Source organism: Micropterus salmoides, unplaced genomic scaffold (genome assembly GCF_014851395.1).
Source record: "Micropterus salmoides isolate LMB-PRFRI ecotype aquatic unplaced genomic scaffold, ASM1485139v1 Ms_hic_scaffold_18, whole genome shotgun sequence".
NCBI classification, from domain to species: Eukaryota; Metazoa; Chordata; class Actinopteri; order Centrarchiformes; family Centrarchidae; genus Micropterus; species Micropterus salmoides.
The window spans coordinates 28,231,265-28,252,978 of record NW_024040928.1 but is presented as its reverse complement, the minus strand read 5'-3'; the positions used below and the strand labels follow the sequence as shown (position 1 = coordinate 28,252,978).

The 21,714-nt window shown below is 41.5% G+C and overlaps 1 protein-coding gene across 1 annotated transcript in view; it reads right to left on the bottom strand.

Annotated features, from left to right (window-relative positions):
* myo6a (myosin VIa) overlaps positions 1 to 21,205 on the bottom strand; it is a 164,701-nt gene extending 143,496 nt beyond the window's left edge. Inside the window, 1 exon segment of the mRNA XM_038726232.1 lies at positions 20,986 to 21,205. The gene's annotated coding sequence lies outside the window, so the exon portion shown is untranslated.
* Positions 21,206 to 21,714: the final 509 nt, after the last annotated feature.

The window sequence follows — 21,714 nt, the reverse complement described above, 5'->3', positions numbered from 1 at the left end:
GTGAAATGGTGGCACAATTCTTCAAATCATGACATAAAAATAATACAAAAACATATTTTAAACAGCATCTCAACGTCTCCCTAAACACCCCCAATGGTAAGTACGTGTAATAAAAGGTTTCATATGTGCATAAATGTTGCTAATTTCTAATATCCTAAGGTAAAAATAGATATTTAAAGGTTCAGCGTGTAAGTTTTAGTGGCATCTAGTGGTGAGGGGTGCGAACTGCAATCAACGGCTAACTCGCCGCACGCCCCTCCTTTTGCAGGCGAGCAGGAGAAGCTACGGCGGCCGACGCGCTCTGTCGGCTCTTGTGCTAAATAACAGGCGTGGTCCTCCATTTCTCCAAATTTCACTTTTTACTTCTAACGAACCAGATGATGACGACAACTACTACTACACTTCTGCTTCTTCTTCTTTGTACATATTCAACGTAGTGACGAAACGCGCTCTGTAGAGCACTTTGTCCATTTGGGCTACTGTAGAAACATGGCGCCGCAACGTGGCGATGTCCTAGTAAGAGGAGACGTGGTGTGCGTAGATAGAAATGTCTCATTCTAAGGTAATAAAAACATAACGGTTCATTATTTAAGGTCTTTACACACCACTGAAAACAGAGTTATGGATCTTATATTGCATTTCTGTCAATAGGTCCTCCTAAATATTACACACTGGACCTTTAAAGAGTGAAACATTATGTTAAGGATACATCTAACACAGTCACTAAATCATTAATTTAATAAGTTTTGGGATCACTTACTTACACGTAACACCACGAATTAAAAAAATCCTTTATTACAAGTAAACGTCTTGTATTTAAAAACATGTTAATCAGCTAAAAGTTAAAGTACTCATGATCTGGCGGTGTGGCACATTAGTGTTGCGTTATTATATACTTATTACTTACTTATTACAGGGTTGAATCTGGTCCTCCAAAGTGAAGTGAATTAAAAGTACCTTGCAACAGTATTTAAGGACAATACTCGAGTCAATACTGTATCTGTACTTACTTTCCACCACTGGAGTTAATGCATCTGACAGAGTGTCGTGCTTCAGGTTAATGAAAACTTTCACAACTCCCACAGGGAACAGTCGGGTGAAACTGTCTATCAAATGGCTTTCAACATCAACCTCCAATCAATATAATAACTTTCCGTTATAAATGAGGTCAATTAAAGTTGATGCAGTTCTCCAGAACAATCTGATTAAAAGGCTACAGTCGGTACAGTCACATAAAATGGGTCTGATGCAGTCTGACTGCAGCACCGTGAGTTATGAAAAGGCAAGATCGAACCAGCTCCAGCCGCTCTGTGCAGCCCACACACACGTCAACATCTTCCACCAGCACGCAGGATGTGATGCAACCACCTGAGCTGGTAAACTGGGTTGAGCAACAGCAATAAAAACTGAAAGATGAAAGCGTCCTCGAGGGTTATTTGTGTTTTATGCTGCGTTCCTGCAACCTGGGACATCAGATCAGGTGACTTCCTCATGGAGACATGCAGCAATCCAAAAGTAGGACGATGCTCCAGGTAGGTGAGGCGCTGACGTCGTTGAATTTGAACATGTCGAGACTGCTCTGTTTGGTAAAACTATAAACAAAACGTATTTAAGCCAAACAATACAGATTTGGATATTTGAGGATTTTAAAAATCAGATACATTTTTTTGTCTTCTTTTCATAAACACGTGAGATAAATAAAGATTATCTCTAACACGACATCATGCAGTTAAAATTAACTTTTTTATTTGTATAAAAAAGTACAAGGGGAGCTGCAGGTCGCCCTCTGGTGGACAAACTCAGCAACAACACCACTCATAACATGATAAAAGGATCCGTCTTCAGTCTCTTGGTTTCTTATTTTAATTGTCCTTTATCAGCCGTTATAAAAACTGATACTAATTTATCTGCAATTAGGCGATAATATCGGCACGCCAATTTATACGTCGGACTCTAATACGTATATAAGGCTGCGCTAACTCGATCGACCGAGCTCAAAACAGACCGTGATGAAGGGACGTAACTTCCTTTTTAGTAGTCAGTAAGCTGAATCAAATGTTAAAGGAACCCTCCGTTTGTTTTTTTTATCTGTCCCATTTCCGAACGGTTTGTAAACTATCAATCTGTTTATAATTTCTTCAGTTAATTGTAGTCTATAAAATGAAGAACTATGATCAGTCTCCCAGACAAGCTCCGACAAACCGTCCAAAACCCCGAGATATTCCCCTTACAGTGATTTAAAACACACTCAAGAAGCTGATGTTTGAAAGTGCTGCTGAATAAATGATTAAATGTTTAATTGGATTCTAAACATTGCTGTCAATGTGGACTCACTAACTGATGGTGCATCATTCCTGCACTAGTCTACATTACAGTTATCCTGATAACTTAATAAATGCAAGGTGGCTGAGTTCTAAAAAAGGCTCTTATACAATAAAGAAAAAGTATCAAATAAGAAAACAGAACTGAAGATGGGTATATAAAAAGGATAAAAATGTAAACATAAAAACTAAATATAATGTATGTAATGTAAAAATTGAAATACTTCCATTGTTTTGTTTTGCTTGCAACAAAACAATGAAATGTGAAAAGGCCGATTACCTGTTTTTATTTTCCATTAAATTATTTTATTTATATTTTATACACTGCACTCTGAATATTAGAATCAGATATTCCTTGATTTTGAAACTCAGTTGGTTTCTCCTCTCTTATAAGTAATCAGTCTCAACAGGGCCGAGTAGAATATCTAGTAAAGTTCTCCGCTGTGCAAACAATCTGGATTTTCGGTGGCGACCATGAATAAGAGCAAATAATTAAATATGGTTGGTATGGAGGTTTGACTTTGATCAAAAAAGCTAAACCATGGAAGGTGAAAAGACAGATTATTCATAACCCATTAGAATTTTGGATGAACAAATACTTTATTTTCTATTTAACTCTTTAAAAATTTAAATGTCTTTTTTTTTTCTTCTTTTTTTCCTCATTCTGTTGTTTTTATGTTTTATGTAAAGCGCTTTGAATTGCAGTGTTGTTGAAATGTGCTACACAAATAAACTTGCCTTAAGTTTGTTTTTTTTGCCCAGAGTGTAGCTGGGATGTGTAATATAAAATGCAATATAAATATGTAAAAATGTACTTATTATGTCACGGTTGTAAAGCAAAATTAAAATGACATCTGCACACGCTCACTTGCAAATATGCAAATAAGCAGGACAGTGTGAAGGACGTGGCCTGAGGGAGGAATGCCTTCTTTTTACATGCTCAATATCTTTTATTTGCTTTGTCACGCATTTCTGACATCAGGTTTATTGTACACCAGACTCACACTGCAGCTAAAATGTATCCCCAAAAGTCTTAACCAGGAATTTCTAGTCTCACCAACAAACTCAATAACCTCCGTCTGATCCCTCTGGTCTGAAGCAGCTAATTCAGAAACCACAAAGCATTTGACAGCAGTCAGCTAAAAGGCCGAGCTGAGCCTCGTCTGCAGCCTGGTAACGTGCTTCAAGTCTTGGCCAATCAGAAGACAGTGGGCTTTGAGAGGGGGGGGGTCTTAAAGAGACAGGAGCATCTACAGCTTGTTTCAGACAGAGGCTGAAATGAAGAGCCGGTATAAGACAGAAATTTTTTTTTTTACTTTGAATTATGCAAAGCTGCCATACAGGAATCACAGAACTATAATACAGGACTGGAAAAGGTTTTGATTCTGATCAACAGTCCAAAACACCAAAAATCTAAATCAATTTACTGTCACATAAAACAGCAAAATCCTCACAATCCTGGAAGCAGAGAGAAATAATGGATCGTCAATGGCAAATTATTATTACTAAATATTTAATATTTATTTTTGGTGAAATGTCAGCACCTCTGTATCAATCCATCCAGGATTTTGCAATCGCAACAATTAATGCAAATTCAACAAATCCCCGTGAATTCAAGGTGACTTGCAATTTTGACCAATTGCAGTTTCCTGCAAAACGTCGTCATACGTCAGCAAACTCACTTCCTTGTTCACAAGACGCAGCAGTCACGTCTCACATTTTTCTACAGACATAACAACAAAAGGACCGTGAAGACCAGGATCCAGATCTTCTATATGAAAGTGGGGGTAAAGTGTTTTGCAGAACGTGCAGTGTTGTAGTCAAACACAAAAGAAAAATCACATTTTGCGACCACGAAACATACTCTGAGAATGGCAGAAACACGTGGAGCAAGGGTCACAGACTACTGTCTTCTTGGCATGACACTGAACTGTGTGTGTGTATTATTTAAGAACACAGTTTAGGAATTTAAAAAAAGTATTTTTTAAAGTATCACTTATTATCATTCAACTATAATTCTGAAGTTAGAAAGGATCACATCAACCTTTGCAGTTTTCACTTACTCACACAATTTCATCGCAAAAAAAAGCTCAAGAACATCGCAATTTTTTAGAAGAGCTGGCGCAAAATCAGGCATTTTAAACCACGACAATCTCTAAAAAAGGACTGATTAGTACTGTTAGACTGCAAATCCACTGCATGTTATGAACAGGGATGCACAGATCCAATATCGGCCTGATAAAGACTCATATATATAATATATCAAACTGTTATATGTATGTAGGGATATATATGCATTCATTCATTCATTCTTCATCAGGAGATGTAAATGGTTTCTGTAAACATTAGCTGCTTTTATGATTGGTCTTTTGCATGGGCTAACTTTCTTTTGCATGTTTGCAATAACTTCACTGGTCTACTTTGCATAACCAATGCAAACAAGTCGCGGTATGGTCTGTGATAGGACCGTCTGATGCAGAGTTTCTTCCTCGAAATGTCAGCATTATTATATTTTATATACGCCACGAGAGGCTCATATGCGCAGCCCTCTTAAGTGTGATGATATGTGCTGTGGAGCAGGCAGAAATTTAGTGGGGTTTGTTGTCTTTTTAACCGCCGACTTCACAACCAATAGTGAAACAATATTTCCACCACGTGGCTTTTGTGATGGGAAACTGAAGCAATGCATGGATTCAGGAACCTGAACTTTTGGTATAAAGAAGCTGAAATTTGAACTCAAACTGATTAATTATAATCAAAACAGTTTGTGATTGATGTAATAGTTGCTAACTAATTGACTGTGAATGGGCTGGACGATGTTTAGTGATTGAATGGAGGGTACAATCACTATTATACAACAGTTTTATTCTTCTACAGTATTTCTGTCACCTCACCTCAAAAATAAATATTTAAGCATTCAGATTGCGGCTAAAACAGCTTAAATGAACTTATTTCTTAGCAGGCTGACAAATTATTTCATATGGTGGATCCTGCATCCAGATGAAGCAGTAGAAATGCCTGGCAGAGGGCGGCAGTCTGTGCGTCTGAAGCGCCGGTGCACAAAGGTTGTCAGAACTCATCTTTCCAGGCTGCAGCTGCCTCGATGCACTGAAGCTAAACAAGTGTGAACGTCAGTGTGGTGAGCATCAGTTCATGTAAATTTTCCCACGATGTGAACAATGTGGGATTCATCCTGAACAACAGCAGGCCGAGTTATTTAGGCCGGAGTCAAGCTGCAGGGGGTTATTTTGGGATGCGGTCACACTGGCAGGTTGTTTGCTTTGCTCTGTGATAACGTGTACTTTGTGCTTCTGGTTAATTTCACCTCACGCTGACACGTTGAAAAGAAAATCATCCGTTACTGAACAGCAGAGCTGTGCTGAGGACCGCTAATGCCAACACAAGGATCGAGTTCTCAGTCAAACATGAGACCGAAAAGGGGGGCGGTGACCTCGGGGTTAAAGGTGATTTCACACCTGGAGTTCAAGAGCGGCGAACATGTCATAGAGACTGGCAGGTAACCCATTGATTAGACAGTTTTGGTGAAGTCATCATGTGGACTTTAATACCTCTGATGTGCGTATTTATGCTCTCTGGTGTCACAGAGCTCAGAAAGAAATAACTGATTATTAGAATTGTTAGAGTGCAAGTCGACCGCATGTTATGAATAATCGTGACAAACAGGCGTCTTCACCGTGTCACACACATTTTAATGTACTTGACGAGCTGGGTTGAGAGCTCTGCAAAATATAACACCACCAACTTTATCGTGTAGCCACAGAAGCATCACGCCAGTCTCTTCCTCACAGTGAGGAAGCAGCTTATTTTACACCAGTATTGGTACCTAAAGCCCAGGTTTCGGTATTGGGACTGAAAAAGTCAAATCGGTGCATCCATCCTTTGTACTTCTGTGACTGATCAGGAAAAAATCCCTGCGCTCATGTGGTGATGTGAACATATGCGATAAGTACCTCAAAACTGTACAGTAGGGCTGCAACTAACGATTATTTTCATAATCGACTAATCTGCAGATTATTTTCATTTTAATCGACTAATCGTTTAGTCTTTAAAATGTTCATCACAATTTACAGGGGCACAAAGTGACGTCTTCAGATTGCTTCTCAAAAACCCAAAGACTCTTCATTTACTATCATAAATGACAAAAAGTAGCCGCAATTCCTCACATTTAAGAGGAGGATACCAGCCGATTTCTCACATTTTTGCCTAAAAAAAATTAACAGAAACGATAAATCGATTGTCAAAATAGTTGTCTACTGTATAGTACTTAATAAAGTAAATGTACTTTGTTACCTTCCAGCACTGCTCAAAGCCAGGCTAGGTTTACTGGAGTGACTCGGACCTCCTCCAGAGCCACAGAGGACAACATACAATTTGGCTTTGGCATGTCAGATCGGTGGAGTGCCCCTTTAAAAGGTTGATTCAAACTAAAAACCCCCCTCGTGGAAATATCTGGACATATCACAGTCTGTGGTGGAGAAACAAGCCGAGTTCAGTTTGGAGGCCCGAGCTGCTGCCGCAGCTGCTGCTTTGTGTGTCTGAGAGGACGACACATTTTAACGGCAGCAGAGGAAGTGCTGTTTGAATCGGCCTGCAGCTAATGTGTGTCGACCCACTCCTCTGCTGACAGACAGACAGCTGATTGTTGGATCTGTGTCGTCGCTCACTGAGAGCTCGCCGTCACGACCGCTCAGTCGGGTCATGTGGTGAACAGAGAGCCCGTGATGTGTTCAGGGACAAGAACCCAGAGGGCAGATTGAGAATCGCAGAGAGACAGCAGAAAGCTGAAAGTCTCTGTCCTGAAATCAAACGGTTATTGTTCCTGAAACATCACTCTCTGCAGGAACTTCTGGAAACTATTACTGTAGATTTACTGTAAGTAGAGCTAAAAGGGAGTCACTGATTAATCAATTAGTGGATTGACAATGAATTCCCTTGTTGCAGCTTCTTAAATAAGCTCAGACACAAAAAGACATTTTCTAGATCAAATACATCACGTCAGGTTGTTGAGGCTGACGCTGGTATCAATATTTGAGAGCAACATAGTTTGATCTCGTTATGCAACACCGTTTGGTCGTTCTTTGCTAATTAATTTTACAGGTGAACAAGGAACTTACTGACCTTTACAGGTAAATACAAGGTAAGAGTGAATATAAATGACAATATTATTGTTTTATAATTTCTTTATATATTTTAAATCATTACTGCATTATTTTAATACATGCGTCTCTTATTTTGTTTTCAGTTTCTTACTCTTAAGGTCACGCTTTGAGCAACCTGTGTGTATAAAATGCTATAAATAAAGTTATTACATTATTATATTATTATAAAGAATAAACAGAAACAGCTATAACAAACCAAGTGATTGAATTAAACTGAAAAAACGAAGTCAACTCTTTTTGCATTTCAAATTCCAATTAAAGATTATCTTTGCCTTTATTATCTAAAAAGGAAAATAAAGAAATGAAATACAAGATAAAACAGCACTCACGATATGCTTTTCATATATTATCAGAAGCAATCAGCTCCTCGCTCAGCACACATTATTTAGCCTCCCTGATCTGAAGTGATGATACCTCCTCATATATCTGATATCTTCAGCTTGTGTTAAATTATCTGCCTCATTGGTGGATAATTAACACCAGCTGACAGCCTCATGCTGCTTGGTTTTATTATTAATTCTCTAATGGTGCAGAAAACGAAGTTGTTCTCCGATGGGGTCGACGAACTTGAACTTTGTACAGCTGGTTGTCCTACATGTTGGTTATCTTTACACGAGCAGACATAATGATTCTATGGTCCGTTTACAAGCTCCGTGTTTCCTCCTCCTCCACCCTCACAACTGCATCGTGACATTTCAGGAAAATGGCAACGTGGGAGTTGTGATCAGCCAAATCCAAATGTGTGTGGGGTAGTGTAAAATGTAAAAGGATCTTCTAAATCACTCGGCTTATATCACCTTCACTGAGAGAAATTGTTCTGCCGGGTATCCCGACTGCCGTCCATGAAAGAGATTGGAGGAAGCAGAAGACACTCATATAAACATTATTAAATCTTTATTTCAATGAATACTTTATTAAAAGAGCCGTATATCTACTGTTAAAAAGGGCCACTGCGTATCAGATCGGTCACTTTTTGAAGGTCTCTCATCGAAGGGAATCAAGTTTCTACTCTGTTTTGTCAGGGTCTCAAACACACAAGTACTGTCACTAAAGTGCCTGGAATTATCCTTACTTTTATTTTATGTAAAACTTTATTTAGCTATACATATTAAGTTAGCTACCTGTGTATGTACTGTATGTTTCAGGGCACTAGTTTCAGTGGATGCCGGCCACCTGGCTTGGTGGAAAATCTACCTAATTGAGTTAACATATTGAGGGACGTAGCTAAAATAGTGTTGACCTGTGAGAGACGGAGGGGAAAAGGCATGTGGTGACAACTTGTTCCTAAGATTTTTGTTTTTTTGTTGACGAGACAGGCCACATAAAGCTATGTAGTTACTGTGTCAACTATTTTCAGGTTCATAATCTTATTTAGAGGTTGTACCAGAACAGATTTACATGGTTTAATTGTCAAAAAACACCTCTTTTTTCCCATACTGCACATTGCTGCAGCTCCTCTTTTCAGCCTGTGTTGAAGGCTTCGTTTTAGCTATGGAGTGATGCATCTTGTCTCTAAATGATCTTGGTTGGGAGCTGCACATGCTCAGTTCCTAGTTAAGGACTACTAGCCAATCAGAAGCAGAGAAGGGCGGGTCAGCGAGAAGCCAGTAAACAGCTCGGGTTCAGCTGTACGTGTTGCCGACCAGCTCGGCAACACGGACTGGAGCGAGAGTTTCAGAGCGGTGAGTTATTAATCTGTATCCATAAAGTTTTAACTGAGCTCTGTCTCTACATCACAGGAACAACTTTCTGTCCACTGACTGCCTGGAGGGTAGCTGGTGTTTGGAAGGGAGAGGAGAGCTGTGTGCTGCAGCTCAGTTATTTTCCTCCGCTGTTTTTGAGGGCATGTCGGAGTAGCCGCTTGGCGAGCGTTATATGAGGGCGCATTTAGCTTTCATCCCTGTGACCTCACAGGGATGAAAGGGAAGCTGCTGGACTACAAACGAGCTGTTTTCAGTTCAGAGCAGAGTTTTCTGTGGGAGATGGGAACTCACTTTGGGCTGGACTTTGGGCTTTTTCACTTTGCAAACCTGTTACATGCACAAAAAAAAGGTACATAACTCAATAAAGGAGAGGGAAAAAGCCTAAAAGCAGAATACCACCTTTAAATAGATTGTTCTGTATGGCCATAAGCACATGGCACGTTACTGTAAGAGCACTAAATATAATATGAAGGATCAAACATGGAAGGAGTCAAACAGAAAACCTAATGCTTCTACAAATAATTGTATTGTGTTAGCTGGATGGTAGAACAAAAGGAGCGTTAAATAAAGATGATTAAGTTGATTTCAACTCCCAGTGTTTGTATTTTGGTGTTTTTATGGGAATGTGGATCAATTTGAGAAGTGCCTATGATCATGTTCCAAATTCTATCATGCGTCATGTAGTCTGGTCCTGGTCTTGACTCATTCACAGCCTCCCTTTGTCTTGGTCTCGTCTTGGTCTCGATGGACGCTAGTCTCGGTCATGGCTCAGGTTTGGGTGGTCTTGACTACAACGCTAATAAACAGCCTACAAAATCGGGTTGGGGTTCCACGGCATTTGTAAAATCTGCATATCAAATACAAATCCTTATCGATTCAGCTTTCGACATTTGTACAATACAGTACAGAAGCACCTTTAGCTATTTAAATAAAGCTTCCCTTACAGCCACAGCGCGACAGAACACCTGATCTATGGTCTTATTTCTACCATAAACAAACAGACTTCGGGCATTTGATCAAACAAACACTTGTGACGTTTTGAACTTTCCTTTTTACCCGAGGTGGTTTCAGGGTTTCCTTTTGTGTCGGTACTGCGGTCATGAATGTTTCCAGCATTCTCAGCTGCTGCCTCGCCCTGAACGGAGACTCACCGCTGGGCGTGTCAAAGGAACAGAAGAATAGCAGGTGATTCCTTTCACTGAAGCAGAAATTAACCTGACCCTCCCAACACGCACACAGAAGCAAACACACAATGTTCCTAAAGACTGACTATTGACAAATTTAGCACCCAAAGGAGTTTTTATTCTGTTTTTATTAATTATGAGTATTTAATTTCCACTTCCAAGTTTGCTGTCATCTCAGACTTGCTGTCCAGATTGATGGTGAACTAAAAAAAATTATCTTAGCCGTGGAATTTCTAGATGTGCTGATGTTTTACAAACTCCCTGTAACACAGTTTAAAGATTGACAAGAGTCATCCTCCTAAAAGGCGAAGTCTAACACCAATAAAATGTGTCGTGAGCAGCTGAGAAGTTGTACATTACACAAAGAGAGAGAGTCTTAATGAGAACGACTTCAACGATTCATCCACTGCTGCAGTGAAAACCCTCAGTGAGCAGCTGATGACCGTGGTCTTACCGGCCGTTTCCCAGGCGTGACTGGTAGGTGGCAGTGTGAGTAATCTCACCTGCAGCACCCTGAAAACAAAGCCAACACCTGGATACAAACCGGTTGTTAGTTGTGGAAGACGTATTCAGATCCTTTACTCAAGTAAAATTTAAAATACTCTATTACAAGTAAAAGTCCTGCATTCAAACTGTATATATAGTAGAAGTATAGAAGTATCTGAATGCTGCAGGGGGTCGAGATGAAGCCTACTTTATATACTGCAGTGTAGAGGTGGGAATCTCAACGCACCTCACGATTCGATTATCGATGATCGATGCATCTTGGTGCATAATATTTTCTCTGGATAATTACTAAGCATTTAATTTGCACTTTAAAATCCAAAAGAAACATCTCCTAATTAGCTTAAAGGGACTAGTTTGCATCCCTAATTTACTTTATTAACCTCGTCTCCATGGTCACCAGCTTCATTTCTTTAGCAACCAGTTGTCAGACTCAATCTAATTATCAGGATGCACGGTATGTGTACAGGACAGAGCGGTACTCCAGTTTAGTCTGATGTTCTCAACCCTGGACAAGTTAACAGGTAAGTTAGTAATGACGTACAGCTGAGCTACTTAATATATATCCGTCAACATGTCCAAGATGCAAGACGCACAGCTTCAGGTGCAATACTACCACCCTCTGACCTGGAGGAGAGCGGACCGTGAACTGCACTAGGCCGGTAAACAAAGACGCAATCGAATCTGCAAAGTGAACGCAAAAGTGTATCTACTCCATCTGGATTTGGAGCTACCGTAACTGAACTACACCTGAGCAAAAGAGGGTTTGTAGGAACAGTCGTGTGGGTCGTTAAGGGACTGACAAACAGCCTCCTTTATATTTTAGAAATGAGGACACGCTCAGAATAAATACTTAAAAGCAGCACAGTTTCTGGCGGCTTCTCATGTACGGTGATAGAAGTTACACAGCTGCAAGCAAAAGTATTTCTTATCCGATGAGTCGATGGAAGAATCCGTACAATGCTCGATAACTAAAATAATCATTAGCTGCAGCCCTAGTTTGGAGTTTCTTCGTCTTCCAGAAATTGATTTTACAGGTAAAATCCTCAAAGTCGCTCCTGAGTTTTTAAGTTAAAAAGCTTGTTTCCTGCCCCGACACTGAAAGCCTTCTCTGACTCTCTTGTTTTCTTGGTAATCTGCCCTCTTTGAGCTCACTTCCTCGCAGCAGATTGTTAAAACAGGCCTAACAGACCGGGACATTACGCAGTCGGCCCTTAAAAAAAAAAGAAAGAGAGGAAGTGTCCGGCTCCACTGAGACACTGACAAACGGGACAGACACAGAGGACGACGAGGATCAAAAGGAGCAGGGCTGCATCAACTTATTTACCCAAAAGCATCTTGGTGTTTATGCAGCAAAGAAAGTCCACCTGAGAACTGGTTTCTCCCGAACAGAAGAGGATTAATCATAAATATAAACAGGAATCACAAGTGAGATATCTGAATGAAAAGGCCGCCGTGACGTGGGCGTGACGGTTCTAATATTAGAAATGTTCTGAGGGAGAGTAAATTCAACTTTTCACATCCACTGGTGCAGAGAGACGCCGACAGGTTGCTCCAAAGAGACAGCAGTTTGAAGACGGATCCAAAACCTCTGCAAATCAGCAATATTACAAGAAAGCAGCAGTTACAAGTACAAGGTTCAGAGCTGTAAAAACGCTGGCAACAGCTAAAAACCAAGCGCTCCTGTGGCATTTGAATATTTAAGAGAAGTGTCACGGAGAGCCGGATTAGCTCGGGTCAAAGTCCTCTTAGAGGAAAGCCACAAAAAACTAATGAGCAATGTGACAAAGCAGGGAAAGGAAACACCACTTCAGAGGAAGGAATACTATATTTTCCATTCAGCAAACACTCGTGTTTGAGTCAACAGCATTAATCCCCCCCCCCTCGCTCGCATCGCCTCCTTTTTAATCTTGTTCAGACGAGGCAAAACACAAGAACAGCTGTTCAATTAAAAGCACATTTCTTGTCAAAGCATCCCAGAATATTACCCAGAATTCAAAGGCCTTGGTTTGACTCTATCCGAGGAGGCCTCGGGGTTTCAAACGAGGTCACCGGCACGTGATCCTGGACAAGAGGGGGGGGCCGCCCTCTCTGTTGTAACAGCCATCGGCCGCCGTAATGACGGGTCGGGTTCATTTGCACGGTGACGCGACGTGACGCGCTGATTCACTCACACACGAGCTGAAGGAGACGGCGCGCAAGAAAACACAGGTCTGCTGTTGAAAGAGAAGAAGTAGTGATTAAAGGGCGGACAAGATGACTGCGACGACTAAAAATAAAACATCCCGTCTCCAAACATGAAGATTAAAAATAGCTTCTGAGGATGTTTATAACCGGACTCAGTCCTGGTTCTCCTTTGTTAAAATACTCTATTAGTAATGTGTATTACTTTAACTGTTCAACGGCTTAAAATACTCTTATTCTCACTGCAGGTTTCTGTGGAAGTCAGAGTGAGCTAAATGTCTGAATGTCTAGTTTAAAATAATTGTGTTGCTTTGTGGCCTTTTAGAGCAGGAACCAACGTTATTTAAGCCACTGGCAGATTAAAACTGTGGAGGAAGAAGGAATCAGCTTGGTTTAAATAGCTAGGTTATTATAGTTTTGCATTTTTCATTAGTTTTTTTTAAGTTTAGTTTGTATTAGTTTTTTAAAGCGGGTTTGATTGTTTAGTTCTTTATTTTTGAAAATGCTGTTTTAGTCTTTGGGACTAAAAATCATATCCACCCAAAATACGAGGCTGATTTAGGCCTTCAGAAATAAATTGACAAAGACAAAAACTTAAGACATTTACTTTACTTATTTTAGTTAGATTTGCAAACAGACAATACAGTTGAACGTTGAACGCAAATACACAACATGTTGGTGACGCTTTCCCACTCAGCTCGCTCTCAGTGGGTGTTGTGCGTTTCTGATCGGAGACAGTCTGTAAACCCGTCACACTACAGGATCATTTGGGCCGTTAATCGGTTCCAACCAGCCTCTGCTCTGGACCCAATTGGACCCAAAATCCGCCCAATTCTGCTCTAGTGTGCGGCGAGCATAAAGCAGAACAGTGTGTCCTGATTAGGGTCACTGAGCAGGACACGGATACGAAATCACTAAAGCCTAGTTCACACTACACGCCATTACGCCTGGTTTGCCGGTCGGAGCACTCGGCGACCGTCAGCCTGTGATCGGGGGTAAATCAGCGATTGATCGGCGGTCGCCAGTAGATATGAGTGAACTACCCAACGATGCAGCAAAACGGCTCCCCGACACGTCGCAGACGCCAGACGGAAACCTAGCACGCCAAATATCTGGAGGAGTCGGCCGACTCGACATCCACATCCAGCCAATGAGAGCAGGCTGCTAATCCATCCTTTCACCCAGATTCTTTGTCTTTATAATCGCCATCTTTACAATAACAAACTGTTTCGTGTGCAGGTTCGCATCATTTCCCGTTTCACATTTCACGTGTGTTTTCTTGACAAAACATGGTTCGGGTGCCGGAGTAGCTGTCAGCTCGTGTAGAGTGTGACCCCCCGTCACCGAGCAGTCAGGTAGTGTGAACGCCACAACGGCTTCAAGACTCCCGTCACAAGACGGCAAGTTCGATCGGCCGACGCTGAACGGCGTGTAGTCTGCACAAGGCTTTACTGTGAGCTGGACTGTTGGCTGAACGCTTTAAAATGTGAATGGAGACGCGTTAGCTAGCGGCGCCACCTTCAAACTGAAAAAACAAACAAAATACTTCATGCAAAAGATGAGTTTTTGCGGCATCAGGAGACAAAATTCGCATTCACAAAAGGACGGCGTCACAATCACGGAGTAGCTAAACGAAGCAAAGCCCAGATGAAACTTCTGTTAAGCGTTTAAAGAACTGCTCCTCTGATGTGAAATTAGATTTAAGTCATGTTTACATTTTGTTTGGATATGTAGTTCATGAATTAGCTTTAGTTTTTCCAAAACATTTAATTTAGGCTAACTGCATTTGCGCCAACTGTGTTAAATCAAACTGCCTTTGCTAGTTGAGGTGCACAGAATGCAGCGATGAGGATTATTTACAGATTCATCTTTCACATAGATTTAGCTGATTAAAAAATTAAAAAAAAAAAACAAAAAAACATTGAAACTTACTTGTGTTTTAAGGTTTTATCATAAGAATCAAACATGAATTTCTAAAACAACATGAAACAAATAAGAGCAAACTTGACGTGTCTGAAGCTTTAACCAGTTTGTTTTCCTTGATTAATTAGATAAACTGTTAATTAATTATAGAGATAATCACTCTTTGAACTCCTGTTTTCCAAGAGGAATACAGTTTGGGTTGTCATTTGGAGAGAGAAGGTAATCCGACCCAGCTACAGGAAACGGCTCCTAAAATGCAAAAGGTTTGTGGGTGTAAAGAGACAGATGTTGACATCTGATAGCCAGCGGTTTCTCAGGCTCAGTTAAAAAACTGTGTGTTAAAGTAAAGAGGCTGAACTGGAGTGTTTTCACTCCATCTGGCCACCGCAATCTTTAAAAACTCTCAAAAGCAGATCGACATGCGAGTCCACGTGACTTCTGTTTACAAGCTCTGGTTCACTTTTAATCCGGCACTGTGTGTGTGTGTGTGTGTGTGTGTGTGTGTGTGTGTGTGTGTGTGTCAACTCCGTTCACGATGTTTCAGCTTCCCTCGGAGATCAGAAAACCCCCGGAGCGAGGCCGTCGGGCTCGCAGACGGCGTGTAAGTCGACACTCTTCCTCACCGTCAACAGGAGACTGTGGTCTGCTCAGTGTGGCATGACTAATTCAGCTCGCATTCCCCCCCCCCCCAATTACAAAGGCTGATGAGAGGGAGGGGGGCGCGGTCCTGAACCACCTCCATCAGAAACGAGATATGTACGAAGCCTCCTCCTGCCGCTCCGTCATCACCGGTCAGGAGGAAGTAGATGCTGCAGGGGCGGTTAGCAGTCGGCCAGCTCACATTAGGGACGTCACGATACCAGAAATGTAGTAGTCGATACCAATTACGATTCCACGGTATATAAAAACTAAAAACAAAACAATAAATCCCATCTACTTCAACAGACACACTTTACAAAGAACAACTGTGAAAGTTGTGAGAGGACGTCCAGGACAGATGAGCGGTGGTTTGATTTCAAGATATTCATAAATGAGCAAGCTGTTGAAATGACAACCTTACACTGTGCATATTTAATTATTAAATGAATGAATCATTTTCTTTACAATCTCACAGCTGTTAAATGTTTAAGGGTGGTCTCCGTGTATATTGGCCGTGGTTTGAGATTTGAGAGAGTTATTGGTGATTGAAATGGATCATATTGCACTTTTCAGACAGATTTTGAGTCCATCCAAACGGTGAAACGTCCGCCTACATCGGCTCTCCAACGTATCCCAAAACTGGGAGAAATGGAGGCTTTGATACGGAGTTTTTTTTAAAGGTAACAGCCGCAAAATTAACCTCACGACTGCTTGTCGCTGGAGCTGCACTTGTCGCCATCTTCCACCGGGCAAAAAGAGTACCGACGTGTTTTCAGAGATTTGGTCTCGACTTGGTAGCGAAGTATCGGTGACATCCCTAGCTTACATAAATGGTTTCTGGAGACAGAGGCACTCGGGGGCCTCAGGTAATGTAACAAAGCCACATTGGGACTTGTTAAACATAGTCAGGGTCGACAGTTTAATCCCTGGCAAAGTTAACTACTCAAATAAGTTGGACATCAATCAGTGGATCCAATCAGAGGTGATGTAAATTTTATACAGATTTTCTGCCGTTGACCATCAGCAAACCAACTTAAACTTATATTTATCAAGCATCTCAGTCCTCATTTGAGTGAAGTGTCAGTCTTAGAGCTGATTCACGACTCTTTGCTGTGCCGCAAACAGGATTTTGGATGACGATGTAGGCGAGGACCAATCACTGAAGAGATTTCGTCTATTAAGAAAATGATAAAGATAAATTCACATTGAATGGTGAAATTCCTACGAGGAGTTTATATTCAAGAGAATACATTATGATATAGGCCTACTAGTGTTGTAGTACTCGAGACCGGTCTAAAGACCACTTTTTGATGGTCTCGTCTCGGTTTCGGTCATTGAGGACTCGGGATTTTATTTCAAGATCAGTCAAGACCATAACTTTGGGAATATCAATAAATTGCTTTTACATCGTCTCATTTATTTGTTAACATCCAAACTTTAATTGGATGTAACACGTATCGCTTCAAGTGCAACCAATAACCCTAATTAAAAATGTGTTGTTCCCGTTAACGACTGTCGTGATGGTAAGCGTGGAAAAGGAGTGTTCAATAATAAAGATGCTCAGGTTGATTTCAGCTCTTAGTGTTTCTATGTGGGTGTTTTAATGGGAAAGTGGATCAAATTACCTGTGATCTCGTTCCACATTTTATTGTGCGTCATGTAAAGTGGGGAACTGGTCCTGGTCTTGACTCTGTCTCGCTTTGGGCGGTCTTGACTGTAAAACTCAGGCCTACACATTAATAAAAGTTTATGTTTATATGAGCGCCATCAGATGCGCCCACTACTCCTGTGAAGCCGGCTATTTGCATGAACTGTGTTTGCTTCTGTCGGATTACGGGCGGTGTTGCTGGGAAGTCGATGAAACGCGTGACAGTGTGCTATGATTGTCTCCATGACTGTTCGGCTTATTGATGCTAGTGACGGCCAGGACTTTGTCCTGTGGCAAATAAACAAAGCGTCATCACAACCTTCAGTTTAGCTGAAAACGCATTGCCGCTCAAAGTCAGTGGTGAGATGACGTCCCTCTCCAACTCGCCGACAAAGATCATGCCGTCGTCAACTAATTCAGAAATTCTTCCTCTCCTGAAATATTGGCGCCTCTGTGAGAGCGATTCTTAGCTTTAAGAAATTTGATAACTTGCTTTTATTCTTAAGTTTAAAAGCAGGAGTAAATTTCATGAATTCTCAACACTTCAGACTAAAATGGCACTTTGAGAGGCTTAATAAATACGGGCCCTGGTGACACCATCATTTACAACGGCTAAATTTAGCACTAATTAGTGAATTCACTTAGGAGTGAATCCAAGTGAATCTGCAAAGTTGTTTTAAATTTGCACCACTGAACACGAGCATGTCATCTTGACAGCGTTGAACTTTGTGGGACCAAAAACGCTCGATTAGCTTTGTTCCCCACAAAACAGCAACGGTTGGCAGACGGTTATGAGACAGGATGGTGCAATTATGTCTTTTGAACAAACTGCAAAGAGTTAAAAACACCAAAGTCACACAATAACACAAACTAACCGACCCAGGCAGCGGTAGACCACAAAGGTAAAATGACTGTTATTGTCAATGGTGGCTTTGACCAGAGCGATATAGGGGTTGTTTCTGGTTAAACAAAAAGGATCTTACTCTTCTCTGCTCATTTCCATGATGTTGTCAGACACTTATAACAACAGTCTGATCCTGTCAGTGGTAAGAAACAGCTCTTTAGTGAACATACTCATTTACCCTAACCCTAACCCTCGCTCAGTACTGGACCAGTTAGTCACACTGACCCAAAAAACATCTGAAAATAAGGTCCAGGTTGAAAAATACCACAGTTACCCTTTAAGTACATATAACCCCGGGCGTGGTTATTAAACCGTGTCAACCACAAACAGACGACGATGACAAAGTCAGTATTAGAAGAAATCTCCTTTAACACACACAGCTGATAACCTTTGTCAAGGTTTGGCAATCTGCCGTGTTTTATTTACTTATAAAATGTTTTATTTAAATGTGTTCTGTTATGAGTTTCAGCCTCAAGGCTCTTGCACACTGTTAACCTTTTGTCCTGATAGCAACTGAGCTAGCTAGCTAGCTCACTAACTGGCAGCAGCGATGTCCCGTTAACAAAATAAAAGCCTGTACGACGGGATTTTAATCTAATGTTAATGCTGCAGTTTTGCGTGTATTGTTGTTGCATTAACACCTTTGTATATTCTGTCATATCCCTGTATTTATCTTATATAGAACATCCAGAATACATTTCCAGGATATTCCAGGAATTCCTTGACTAGGTTTCCCCAAGAATTTCACTCTCATCCTCTTCCACGTCCAGCTGCTTCCTTTCTCCTCAGCGTTACAATGCGAGGACACAATACAGCTGTTTACAGAGAGAACCTTTTCAATCAGAGTATAATTAACGGAGGCATTCAAGCGCCTACTAGTTGGCTAATTTTTGGGAAATTTACAGCTTTCTCATGTATGCAAGGGCCTCTTAAAGTGGATAAAGATGCATATAAACAGCTTATCTTGAGCCATTACCCAGGATGCCAAGCGCATTTCATTGGTCCCGTCTCTGCTGCAGCCAAAAAAAAAACTTAATACCAATTACTTTTACACTCAAGTCAAGTCCTCAAGGCTGTAATATGCATCTCTCAGTGGCAGCAAAGAAAACAGCCCGACAATAAAAAGCTGAGTCCCGTCCAGCTAATCCAATAATCATGCAGTCATTCAGGATCATTTCCTGAAGAGGACTTTGATCCCTGAAGTTACTGAACCTCCCTAAACTCGGGAAGGACAGCGTGGTCACAATGAGTGCGATTGTGTCCTGACATAACGTGATTATATATGTCAGTACGGGCCATAAAAGAAGGATATGGTGAGCAACATTCAAAGTCCCTTCGGAGATCAGGAGTTTGCTGTTGCAGAGGCCAACACCCAAACAAACACCACACAGGAGTTCAACTGTATAATGTTCATAGCACAGTGGGGACAGTAAATAATGCAAATTGCATGCACATCCATAAAGAAATATCACCGTGACAATAAGTAAGATGTAACGTAAAAGACCATTTAATGTGCTTTTTGAGTATTTCAGACGGATTTGAAAGACTGCAATAACCAGAACAGTGATTTCAAAGCAGCTTCTGCATAAAAAAATCAAAAAAAAAAAAAAGCTCAGGACAAACACAACAAGCACTGAGGGGTCTTATGTAATCATGCAACACAGATATAACCACTGTGAGCTCCTTCCCCTGACTTGTGAGGATGCCACATTATCTTTTATCATAGCTCAGGCAGCAATATCACAATGGCCAAACCCACCACCTCCCTCAGCTTTTTTTTTCTTATGCAAAGCATGTCCATTGATTCTTCTTCCCAGGCTCAGCAGCGGCGGTGTGGGTGTGTGTGTGTGTGTGTGCGTGCAGGCCGCAGCCGTGCTTATATTGTGAGATCTGACATATTGCTGCTGCCCAACAACACAGCCTCTCAGGTCATGTACGCACCAGTGAATTCTCTTCGCAGCTGCCAAAGCTGCGTCCCTTTTGAACTCCCTCTAATGTAATGAGGCTTGTGCTAACAGCTCGCTCAGATATGTGCGCCGCCGCTCTAGCTGTCCAGACATTATCTCACGCCGAGCCGAACCCCATTCAAAAAACGCTTTAATTTGGGATCGCGATGCTTATCATGCGCACACAGACGCTGTGAACAATGAATCATCACTTTTTCTGACCCGGGAGACAATTCTCTTTAATTCGGCTTGTATATAATCAACAAAGCAGCAGATCTGTTCCCGATAATCCAACTTTTAAATATTGTTTGCCTGTTAATTCCATTATGTTCTTTAACCAGAATACACCCTTTTGTGGCAATGGCACCGAGGATTTGTGTATTGGAAAAGTTGGAGCCTTTATGAAATAAAATTCCTCTTTTATGCCGAATTTTAGAGCGTGTCCTAATTCTTCAAAATATCTATTGGACGATTTAATCTAACAAACACGCATCTATTGATCATCAAAAACACTTTAATGTGCCGGATGTTTAAAGGAAGTCTGGGGCCGACTCCTCTCAACAAAGCTAGACACATCTATAAGCGTGATTTATGTTGTTTAAACATCAAATATCCCACGGCTGAGTGCAGGGACGATAGAAACTGGAAGGTTATAGATGTAGCTTGGAGTAAACTGCCGTTTATCTAAGGATTTGCCACCGCTCTCAGCTCTCAGCTACGTGTTGACGGGTTTCCTTGTGGGAAAGTTGCACCGTGTGTTGACAGCCTCCCTGTGTGCTGTAGCCCGGCTGCTAGCTAACATCACCGCCTCCCCGCCGGTGCGTGCAGACGGCTGCCGGTGTTGCCTACCTCCGTTTGTGCGTGAACTCCCGGGACTCCGCAGTTTGTTTTAAGGAAAGAAAAATAAAAAAAAACAGAAAAAGAAATCCCAGAAAGGAAGCGCGTGTCCCAAAACAACAGCCGGGTGTCTCTCTCTCTCTCTGGATGATGGGTGTCCGCTCCGGCAGCCTGGGCCACACTCTCCCCGCCCTGCAGCCTCCGACTCCCGCAGCGATCCTGGGAAACTGGCCGCGTGACGTCACGAGCTGGATAAATAGTCCCCGGCGGAGTGATACTACCTGCAGGGGGCGCTGTCCGGCCCAGGAGGTGCAGGGGGGGGGGGGGGGGGGTTAATGTTCGTGCACAGGTGGATTGTTTTAAAAGGGGCAGTGGAGGAAGTGTTGTGAAGGTACTAATAATACCACACTGGGAGCATCTGCGGTGGAAGAAGTCTTCAGATATTTAACTTGAGTTGTAAAATTAAAAATAAACTAAAAATCTTCAAAATATACTTAACGTTACAGAAATAAAAGTATTCAGTGTGCAGAATGGCCGGTTTCTGAGTCATATATATTAATTTACTGGATTATAACCAGTTATCAAAGGCGTCACTTTGTGTTGAAAAAAGTGGTGGGGACCATTTAGGGGCCCAGATTAGAGTTGTGATAAAACAATGTAGACGTGACAATGCAGAATACTGGGGTCGCTAGAACAAGACTAGACCTTATTTTAATACTATTTAAAAGAACGATTTTGAGC